Source organism: Schistocerca nitens, chromosome 4, assembly GCF_023898315.1.
Source record: "Schistocerca nitens isolate TAMUIC-IGC-003100 chromosome 4, iqSchNite1.1, whole genome shotgun sequence".
Lineage (NCBI taxonomy): Eukaryota > Metazoa > Arthropoda > Insecta > Orthoptera > Acrididae > Schistocerca > Schistocerca nitens.
The window spans coordinates 239,627,526-239,639,628 of NC_064617.1; positions in this window are offsets into that span (position 1 = coordinate 239,627,526).

Below are 12,103 nucleotides of genomic sequence, written 5' to 3' on the forward strand. Positions count from 1 at the left end.
TCAATATGAACATCCTAGCAGTAGTTGTTCAAGGTTATGTTTTCTCTTAACTTGGGTGTATTTGGGTAAAGTAATAACTTCATTGTTTTATTTACAGCAGGTAGTTACTACACAATGCTTGAAGTTAGTTCTACACTGCAGGCATTAAAACTGCAATACCATGAAGATAGAATGCAACAAATATCAAATTGCCACGAACTGTACTACACACTTGGATATGCAAATGATTAGCAGTTTGGTGCAACTGCTCAAAGTTGGTAGAGTTATGCTATCTACATTTTGCATATGAGGAAAGATTACACAGCAGGGTTCTGGTTGAGAAATTGCATTTGAATGTTGGTTGTTTGAGGGATCATATCATGCCTTATGTAAGGCTTACCAGCAAATGTTGAAATTCAACAGTGGCAGGATCGTGGGCTATTGAGACTGCGGTTTATTGTTCCACAATACTACTACTCATGAATTTCGGGATTCCATAACTGCCATATGAAAATAAAATCAATGGGTTCAGTTGAGCTACACTCAATGCCAAGCAGTATCTTAGTGGCCCAAAGCTACTGTACCACGAGAGTATACACGTATTTTTCACTCAGCTGTACAGCTTCGTACATCCACATCATGTACCTTGCATCAGTAAATAGCCTTTTCGGCAGGAAGAGAAGCATTCACACAGACAGTGGGGCAACAACTGGAATACCACGTACTGTTGTCTATTGTTGTGGTTTCCGTTGACACAGAAGATATTTGACTGTGCAGCAAGTTCTCCCGACCTCCCAACCATTAAAAACATCCAATCACTGCTTGTAAGTGGACTGGCATGCCACCATTGCCTAGCCTCTACAACTGATGGTCTCCAGGATACAGTTGAAACAGTACTTATATCTGACATCCAAGCTCAGCTTGACTTAATGCACAATCATGTTAGATCTGTAGTTGCTACTAGAGGTGGCAGTTCAGTGAACTAAATTTTGTATCCTACTAATTTAATCATGCATTCTTCCTACTATTTCATAGACACACAGCAAGTAAAAATTCATTATTTGCTATCCTTCATGGTGTTGGAATTTTACACACAGTAACATATAATAATTATCATGTAATTTTAACTGAATAATCATAGCTTTGCTCCTATATTCATAGATGCACACTATTGATATTTCATCACATTTTTAGCAAAATTTCTAGTTCATCAATTTCATTAAGAATCAAACAATGAAATGACATACTTTAGAACTTTCCTGACAGTCACATTCACAGTCACATTCACAGCACCACTGACCTGTAGATTAAATTTTGCTCATATTAGAATTTACTTGCAGGTTCCCCATTTATTTCATATACAACTGTATCCAGAGATGGACACCACAAGTCACCGTTATTTAGAACAGGTGTAACAGAATAACTAGTACAAAACATTCAATTTTATTAAAACATGTGCGAATGAAAGTTGTGGAATATGGACTACACTGGTAATTACCTTCCTAGATAAAAAGTAAATAAATAAGAAATAACCATTTCAAAGTGCCAAAATGAAAATACCAGTACTCTTTTCTATAAATCAGAGTCACAAAGCACAGCTAAGGTCATTTTTTCATTATTTGAATTCAGAACAACACTTATACCTGCTATATATTTCTAGACAATCCTAAGTCCCTCAGTTTGATAAAAAAAGGAGTCATAATGAGCCACAGTTCTTAAAATTTCTGTCATAGGTAAAGTTTTACTTATGGGAAGTCGTGTGAAAATGAGTCATAATGAGCCACAGTTCTTAAATTTCTATCGTAGGTAAAGTTTTACACATGGGAAGGAGTGGGTTGTTGCAAAAATGTCATTTAATGAAAAAATAATATACACTGCAGAGAATAAAAGCAAAGCAGAGTGGGATATCAAAGAAAGAACCAAGGATCGACAAAAAAAGGCAAACAACATATAGATAAGTGAAGCTAGATAAAGTAATAAATGATTCACACTACCTAGCGAACTATGTAAATGAGTATTTTTCAAGTATTGCAAAGAAGTCACATAAAAAACATATAAAAACAACTGTAACACCTATTTTAGACTGTTTGTGGTGAATCTGGATTCCTTACTATTCTATCTGTCACACAACAGCCAATAGTTAATAGTCTGTGATGAATTCAATGTCGATTTTCCAAAGGATTCTGACAGGAAAAATTATCTGGAAACTTTATATGGATTCTACAACTTGTTTTCGGAAATTAACTTTCCAATGCAGGTGGATAAAGACAGTATGGCCCTAACTGGTAATGTTTCCTTTGGCAAAAAAACTGTTTACCCAGTAACAAATGCTTTCTCTGTCCATGATGCACAGTTAAGAAAACAACATACTGCCTGACAGTATGGATACTCCTTGGTGAAAATCAATTACAATAATTAATGACTCCAGGACAACTGTTTTTGAGGATGGTTTAAATCAAACAATGGAAAATCAAGGATGGAATAACGACAATATTATGAAAAACATTGATTGCTACTCACCATGGAGCGTAGATGGAGTCGCAGATAGGAACAACCCAAAAAAAACTCTTAACAAGTAAGCTTTCAGCCAAAAGGCCTCCTTCTGTATCACACACACACACACACACACACACACACACACACACACACCACACCCACACATTCGCACAAATGCAACTCGCACACACATGACCACTGTCTCTGGCTGCTGAGGCTAGTCTGACCTCGGCAGCCAGAGACAGTGATCATGTGTGTGCGAGTTGCATTTGTGTGTATGTTGTTTAATTCAGAAGGCCTTTTGGCTGAAAGCTTACTTATTAACAGTCTTTTTGTTGTTCCTATCTAAGACTCAGCACTCCACTTTAAGAATAGTTTACAAGAGATAACATGGGATGAAATTTATAATGAACCAAATGCTAACATAAAATTTAATCTATTCAACAATAAATTCACATCATTATTTGAAATTAGCTTTCCACATAAGCTAATTAGAAAGGACATTAAACAGCCATGTAAAAATAACCTGGATCACTAGAGTGACTAAAGGTTGTGTAAGGAAAAGGGAAGTGTACCTTTTGGCAAAAACAAGTAGAGATCCTGTAGTAGTTGCACACTACAAAAACTATTCAAAACTACTAACAAAAGTTATTAAAAAATTGAAGAAGATGCACATAATATCAGAAATCAGTAATTCCAACAACAGCCTTAAAAGCTATATGGAATATAGTTTTACTAGACACACATCAACTAGCCACAGACCAGAATAACATAACTACTGAACTGGATGGAAGGGCTATAAATGATTGGTCACAGGCTGCAGGTTATTAAATAATCATTTCTTAAATATAGTAGAAAGTATAGGGACAAACAGTTGAAGACAGAAATCACAGCAGTATGTTGAAAGAGTAGCTCTCATAAAATTCTTTCATATGAATGTATCATCAGCTTCTCTTTCTGAAATTAAGAAAATTATACATTCTCTCAAAAATGAAAGCTCATCTGGATTTGTTGGCATCTCCAACAGAGTAATAAAGATTTTTTTTCCATATTATAAGACCTGTCTTATCTGAAACATATAAAGCATCACTAAATCAAGGCATTTTTCCTGAGAGACTGTGCCATCGCCAAACCCCTATTTAAGGAAGTGATGGGAGAGATGTCAATACCTACTGACTGGTTTCACTGCTCACATCACTTTCTAAAATTTTTGAGAAGGTGATGGATTCTAGAATAGTATCTCATGTAAGCAATAACAATATCCTCAGTAATCACAGTCCGCGTTTCAGAAGAGCTGTACTATTGAAAATTACATTTACCTTTTCACTCACCAAACTGTACAAGCATTAGATAATAAAATAGCACCACTTAGTATGTTCTGCAACCTATCTTAGGCATGTGGACGTGTGAATCACAGTATTCTCCATGATAAATTGAAGTTTTATGGGACTGATGGCTTAGCCATCCTATGGATAAAGTCGTATTTAACCAAAGGAATGCAGGAAGTTGTACTTAGTAATTTTGCCAATTTAGTCTGCGGACATTATTACGACTGAGTAGAAATCGCATATGGGGTTTCCCAATGCTCAATCTTAGGTGCACCATTTTTCTTTTTGTAGGTGACACTAGTACTGCAATCAATCTGAGCATAGTTGCAGAAACAGAAGAAATGGTAAACAGCGTCCTTAAAAATACCTATATGAGTATTACAACAATGATAAATGTAACCCTTGGTGAGGAATTAATAAACAGTATGGAAACTTCAAATTCTTAGGTGCCCATACTGAAGAGAATTTAAAGTGAAAAAGGCACATTTTTGACACTCCTAAAACAATTTAGTTCAGTCATGTTATCACTTAGAAGCATTGAAAATCTTGGAAGGAGACAAATCAGGAAGTTGTCGTATGTTACATATTTGAGTAAAAGGTGTTGGGTGGCTATTACTAACTCACAAATGTATATTTACAAAAAAAATCTTATAAATATTCAGCAAATAGCCATATTAAAAAATTAATTTGTGATGTTGCAGTGTAAAATGACTTCTTCTGCATCATTATGATTTATCATGCAAAATTATGTATGGTACATAAAACTAAGTAAAACTCAATAATTATGCACAAAGTATGATGATGATGTACCAATCACAGAGCACAAAGTCAATAAAACTGAACAGAAACTAAAAAAAGAAACATCAGTAGGCTTAGGTGAAGCACCAATGTGTGTACTGAAACAATGCACAGAGAGTATACAAGCTCCCTTCATAAATATAATAAACAAACCCCTCACATCATGGACATTTTCAGAGTATTTGAAACACGCAAGAGTTGTACCTATGCTAAAGAAAGGTAGTGCTGAAGACATAAAAAAGTTACTGGCCCATTTCTCTACTTTCGTCATTCTCAAAAATAATATAATCAGTTATGAAAGACAGAGTAATGAGTTGCTTGAATAAACACAACCTACTAAGTGAATCATAGTTTGGTTTTCAAAGTGGTAGAGGTACGGAATCAGCCAAGTCATAGAAGTACGGACTCAGTCATGATAGAATTAAGTAAAGTGGCACTTGATGTTCTTGACAAAGATGAGTGTGTCACAGGCATATTTTTAGATATTTCTAAGGCTTTTGATATTACTGACAAAAGGTTTCTACTACATAAGCTTGAAGCATTAGGAATAAGTTAGGTAGCTAATGACTGGTTCCTGTCATGCCTAGCAATAGAGTACAAAGAGTGGACATAACACATACCTCCAATAATTCTGAAGTTTTATGAAACACTTATCAGAGCCAAAATACGTGAATACAGGAGTCCCTCTCACTAGCATTTTTGGGCCAATACTGTTCCTGATACATGCCAATGACTTTCCCACTAGTGTTGGTCATGGAGAAGAAAAATTCTCTTTGCAGATGATAGCGATATTATAGTCACAGAGGGAACAAGGTAATGCCTTGCACAGAAATCCAAAGAAACCCTAAAAAACTTTTCAATTCGTCAAAAGTAATAAAATGACATAAAACATAAAGAAAACAAATGCAACAACTTTCGGTCTGAAGAGGGAAAATGACATTATTCAATTAAACGTAGATGGTCTATCTATAGACAATGCAACAAATGCAAAATTTATATGAATAAATACTGATTCTCAGTTGGAGTGGTATGAACACACATAGATACCTGCAAATAGAATGTCATCAATGTGTTAGACCCTTGGAGTCCTGTTACCTACAGAAACTGTGTGAACTGAAGTAATTCTAAGAACTGGGATCTACATTTAATTGAATAATGTCATTTTCCCTCTTCAGACTGAAAGTTGTTGCATTTGTTTTCTTTATGTTTTATGTCATTTTATTACTTTTTTACTAGTATGTAACTAAAAGCCAGTAGCTACTTCTACTTCTAAAAGAAACTTATTTTAAAAGTCAGCTAAAAATACCTATCTGTTAACCCAGATATTCTATACAATGGACTACTTAGACAACACAGAGTAGGGGTTTCATAAAAAAATGTATCAAAAACAATAATAGTGATAATAAAACGTCTAACATTCTATATAACACTTTCACACTATATTTTTTCCTTCGTTCTTCTTTTTCTGCACAAATATACCCGGAAAGCTATGGAGTGTATAATAAAAACAGCTTATCCTCTTTTTCTGAGCACATAATGTGTGTAGTGATGTGAAACAATGTGTTGTGTACTGAGTGACTGGGAATGGGAAAGGAATGAACAGTGTAACACTAGTCTCTTACATTATCAAATAACTTATTTGTACAGCAGTATTGTGCACTAGGTACAAACTGAATGATGTAGCACTGTTTTAAATAGGCTGGCCTTGCATTTGGGAAGGTGGAGGCTCCAGTCTTCATCGAAACATCCTGATTTAGGTTTTGTGTGGTTTTCCTAAATACTTTCAGGCCACAGCTGACTACCTGTCCCACCTTCATCATTCTTGACCTGTAAGCTCATAAGTGAATTACTGTAATTCTGCTGTCCTTAATACCAAGGTAGGTCCAATATCCTTATGGATAAATAAAGCTGCTACTGCTACAACTACTTGGCTTATTCATTTTATCCATTCTTCTGTAACTTTTCTTATCTTTTTCTGTTTTCCTTTCATTTTCAAGGAAGCATCTCATAGCTCTCAAGAACAAATATTTTTCTTCTGTTGTTAAATGATGTGGTTAACTCTCAACTGCTTCAACTAAAATAAAATAATGTGTATTCAATGTCTGTGACTTGATTCATAAGCGTTCTGTTCTTTACTGTTGCAGGGTATGTGACAAATACGCAAAGTAAACTTAATGGTAAAACTGCTGAAAAAAAATTGTGTTTGACAAACGTAAACTGTAGTTGTTATCAATTTTGTTTATAATATATGAAAAATATAAACTCTGAAATAAAGTAATTGCACACATTATTTATAAAATAAATATTTCAAAAAAGAATTTATATACTGACACTCTTTGGCAATCAGATCATCAGCTTTGGAGCACTAGCTCTAGGTGAGGAAGAAATGGGAAGGAACTGGTCTTGGCTTTGTTAGAAAAACTGCCACATGTTCTTCTCTAGTATTTTTGAGGATCTACCATGTACTTACACAAGAACAGTCAAGTACTCTATTGGTAACATATCTCATAAGTTACAAAACCGTTTACTATTGTTTACCTAACCAAATAGTAATATCGATCATGTTTGCTTTCACTGTTCTTTGTTTCAGATTTAGAGTTATGGATGGATCTATGATTGAATGACAACAGTGAATCATATATTTAAGAAATAGCTTCAAAGAGTACCATATTGTTTTGCAACATGTTGTTTGTTGTTGTGGTGGTCTTCAGTCCTGAGACTGGTTAGATGCAGCTCTCCCAGCTACCCTATCCTGTGCAAGCTTCTTCATCTCCCAGTACCTACTGCAGCCTACATCTTTCTAAATCTGCTTAGTGTACTCATCTCTTGGTCTCCCTCTGCGATTTTTACCCTCCATGCTGCCCTCCAGTTCTAAATTGGTGATCCCTTGATGCCTCAGAACGTGTCCTACCAACCGATCCCTTCTTCTAGTCAAGTTGTGCCACAAACTTCTCTTCTCCCCAATCCTATTCAATACTTCCTCATTAGTTACGTGATCTACCCATCTAATCTTCAGCATTCTTCTGTAGCACCACATTTCGAAAGCTTCTATTCTCTTCTTGTACAAAGTATTTATCATCCATGTTTCACTTCCATACATGGCTACACTCCATACAAATACTTTCAGAAAGGACTTCCTGATACTTAAACCTATACTCGATGTTAACAAATTTCTCTTCTTCAGAAATGCTTTCCTTGCCATTGCCAGTCTACATTTTATATCCTCTCTACTTCGACCATCATCAGTTATTTTACTCCCTAAATAGCAAAACTCCTTTACTACTTTAAGTGTCTCATTTCCTAATCTAATTCCCTCAGCATCACGCGATTTAATTTGACTACCTTCCATTATCCTCGTTTTGCTTTTGTTGATGTTCATCTTATATCCTCCTTTCAAGACACTGTCCATTCCATTCAACTGCTCTTCCAAGTCCTTTGCTGTCTCTGACAGAATTACAATGTCATCGGCGAACCTTAAAGTTTTTATTTCTTCTCCATGGATTTTAATACCTGCTCCGAATTTTTCTTTTGTTTCCTTTACTGCTTGCTCAATATACAGATTGAACAACATCAGGGAGAGGCTACAACCCTGTCTCACTCCCTTCCCAACCACTGCTTCCTTTTGATGTCCCTCGATTCTTATAACTGCCATCTCGTTTCTGTACAAATTGTAAATAGCTTTTTGCTCCTGGTATTTTACCCCTGCCACCTTCAGAATTTGAAAGAGAGTATTCCAATCAACATTGTCAAAAGCTTTCTCTAAGTCTACAAATGATAGGAACGTAGGTTTGCCTTTCCTTAATCTAGCTTCTAAGATAAGTCGTAGGGTCAGTATTGCCTCACGTGTTCCAATATTTCTACGGAACCCAACTGATCTTGCCCGAGGTCGGCTTCTACTAGTTCTTCCATTCGCCTGTAAAGAATTCGTGTTAGTATTTTGCAGCCGTGACTCATTAAACTGATAGTTCGGTAATTTTCACATCCGTTAACACCTGCTTTCTTTGGGATTGGAATTATTATATTCTTCTTGAAGTCTGAGGGTATTTCGCCTGTCTCACACATCTTGCTCATCAGATGGTAGAGTTTTGTCAGGACTGGCTCTCCCAAGGCTGTCAGTAGTTCTAATTGAATGTTGTCTACTCCCGGAGCTTTGTTGCGACTCAGGTCTTTCAGTGTTCTGTCAAACTCTTCACGCAGTATTATATCTCTCATTTCATCTTCATCTACATCCTCTTCCATTTCCATAATATTGTCCTCAAGAACATCGCCCTTGTATAAACCCTCTATATACTCCCACCTTTCTGCTTTCCCTTCTTTGCTTGGAACTGGGTTTCCATCTGAGCTCTTGATATTCATACAAGTGGCTCTCTTTTCTCCAAAGGTCTCTTTAATTTTCCTGTAGGCAGTATCTATCTTACCCCTAGTGAGACAAGCCTCTACATCCTTACATTTGTCCTCTAGCCATCCCTGCTTAGCCATTTTGCACTTTCTGTCGACCTCATTTTTGAGACGTTTGTATTCCTTTTTGCCTGCTTCATTTACTGCATTTTTATATTTTCTCCTTTCATCAATTAAATTCAATATTTCTTCTGTTACCCAAGGATTTCTACTAGCCCTCATCTTCTTACCTACTTGATCCTCTGCTGCCTTCACCACTTCATCCCTCAAAGCTACCCATTCTTCTTCTACTGTATTTCTTGGCCCCATTCTTGTCAATTGTTCCCTTATGCTCTCCCTGAAACACTGTACAACCTCTGGTTTAGTCAGTTTATCCAGGTCCCATCTCCTTAAATTCCCACCTTTTTGCAGTTTCTTCAGTTTTAATCTACAGTTCATAACCAATAGATTGTGGTCAGAGTCCACATCTGCCCCTGGAATTGTCTTACAATTTAAAACCTGGTTCCTAAATCTCTGTCTTACCATTATATAATCTATCTGAAACCTGTCAGTATCTCCAGGCTTCTTCCATGTATACAATCTTCTTTTATGATTCTTGAACCAAGTGTTAGCTATGATTAGGTTGTGCTCTGTGCAAAATTCTACCAGGCGGCTTCCTCTTGCGTTTCTTACCCCCAATCCATATTCGCCTACTACATTTCCTTCTCTCCCTTTTCCTACTGACGAATTCCAGTCACCCATGACTATTAAATTTTCATCTCCCTTCACTATCTGAATAATTTCTTTTATTTCATCATACATTTCTTCAATTTCTTCGTCATCTGCAAGAGCTAGTTGGCATATAAACTTGTACTACTGTGGTAGGCGTGGGCTTCGTATCTATCTTGGCCACAATAATGCGTTCACTATTCTGTTTGTAGTAGCTTACCCGCATTCCTATTTTCCTATTCATTATTAAACCTACTCCTGCATTACCCCTATTTGATTTTGTGTTTATAACCCTGTAGTCACCTGACCAGAAGTCTTGTTCCTCCTGCCACCGAACTTCCCTAATTCCCACTATATCTAACTTTAACCTATCCATTTCCCTTTTTAAATTTTCTATCCTACCTGCCCGATTAAGGGATCTGACATTCCACGCTCCGGTCCGTAGAATGCCAGTTTTCTTTCTCCTGATAATGACATCATCTCGAGTAGTCCCTCCCGGAGATCCGAATGGGGGACTATTTTACCTCCGGAATGTTTTACCCAAGAGAACGCCATCATCATTTAAACGTACAGTAAAGCTGCATGCCCTCGGGAAAAAAACAACAACAAAACAACATGTTGTATTGACTGTTATTCTACCAGCAAGCAGAACATACTCTGCTTCCTAAGCTGAAAGTCTTATTTATAAACTAATAGTCAAGATGTCACTGGTCCAGTCCTTATGTTATCTAGTTTACTGTATATTAGTGCAGTACATCTCCAGAGACCCCCATGAACCACGTACTCTGCCACTGTGGTGGTTGCTTGTGTGACTCGACGATACAGATGGTCATACCATAGGTTCAACCACAATAGAGGGTAATCTGTTGAGAGGCCCAACAAATGGGTTCTTCTTGAAGAGGGACAGCAGCCTTTTCAGTTGTTGCAGGGCAACGGGCTGGGTGAATGAATGATCAGTTCTAATAACAGCAACCAACATGGCCTTTCTGTGCTGCTACTTCAAATTGCTGAAATCCAAGGGAAACTATAACTTATTTTTCCTGAGAACATGCAGCTCTATTGTATGGTTAAATAATGGTGGCATCATCTTGGGTAAAACAGTCCCCCATTTGGGCCTCAGGAGGAAAAGCAAAACTCACAGTTTACAGTTTGGTGTGTGGAATGCTACATTCCCTTATTGGACAGGTAGGTTGGAAAATTTAGAATGGGAAATGGGCAGGGTGAAGTCAGATATATGCAGGAGTGGATGTAATAATGAATAAGAAAATAGAATGTGAGTAAGCTGCTATGAACAGCATATTAAACACATTATAGTAGCCAAGACAGGTGGGAAGTTAACATCCACAATAGCGTACTACAAGTTTATATGCCAGTTAGCTCCACAGATGATGAAGATATTGAAAAAAATGTATGCTGACATAGAAGAAATTATTCAGATAGCTCAGAAAGAAGAAAATTTCATTGTGACAGGGGCTAGAATTAGATAGCAGGAAGATGAAGAGAAAGCAAAATATTTGGGAGGATATGAATTGGGGGAAAGGAACAACAGAGGAAGCTACCTAGAAGAATTCTGCACAGAGCATAATTAATCATTGCTAACGCTTGGTTTAAGAATCAAAAAAGAGGGTTATATACATGGAAGAGACTTGGAGGCACTGGAAGGTTTCAATTAATTGCTAGACAGATATTTAGGAACCACATTTTAAATTGTACGATGTTTCCAGGGGCAGATGTGGACTTGGACCACAATTTATTGGTTATGAACATTTGCAAAAAGGTAGGAAATTAAGAAGATGGGCTCTGGATAAATGAACCAGAGGTTGTTCAGCATTTTGGAGGGAGCACAAGGCAATAATTGACTGAAAGAGGGAAAGGAATACAGCAGAAGATGAACGGGTAGCTTTGAGAGATGAAATATCGAAGACAGAAGGTGATAAAATAGGTAAAAAGACAAGGTCTAGCAGAAATCGTTGGCTATCACAGGAAATAACTGAACTTAACTGACGAAGGCACAAAATATAAACATGCAGCAAACAAAGCAGGTGAAAGAGAATACAAAAGTCTAAAAAATGAGATTGACAGGAAGTAAAAAACAGCTAACAAGGAATGGCTAGTGGATAAAAAAGGGAAAGCTGAAAGGTGGAACAATATATAGAGAAGCTATACAAGGTAAATGAACTTGAAGGCAATATTATAGAAAGGGAAGATAACACAGATGAAGGTGAGATAGTAGATATGATACTGCAATAATCTGAAAGAGCATTGAAAGGCATAAGTTGAAACAAGGCCCCTGGAATATATGACATTCTGTCTGAACTACTGGTATCCTTGGGAGAACCAGCCATGACAAAACAATTTCACCTGATGTACAAGATGTATGACAAGTTAAATTTCCT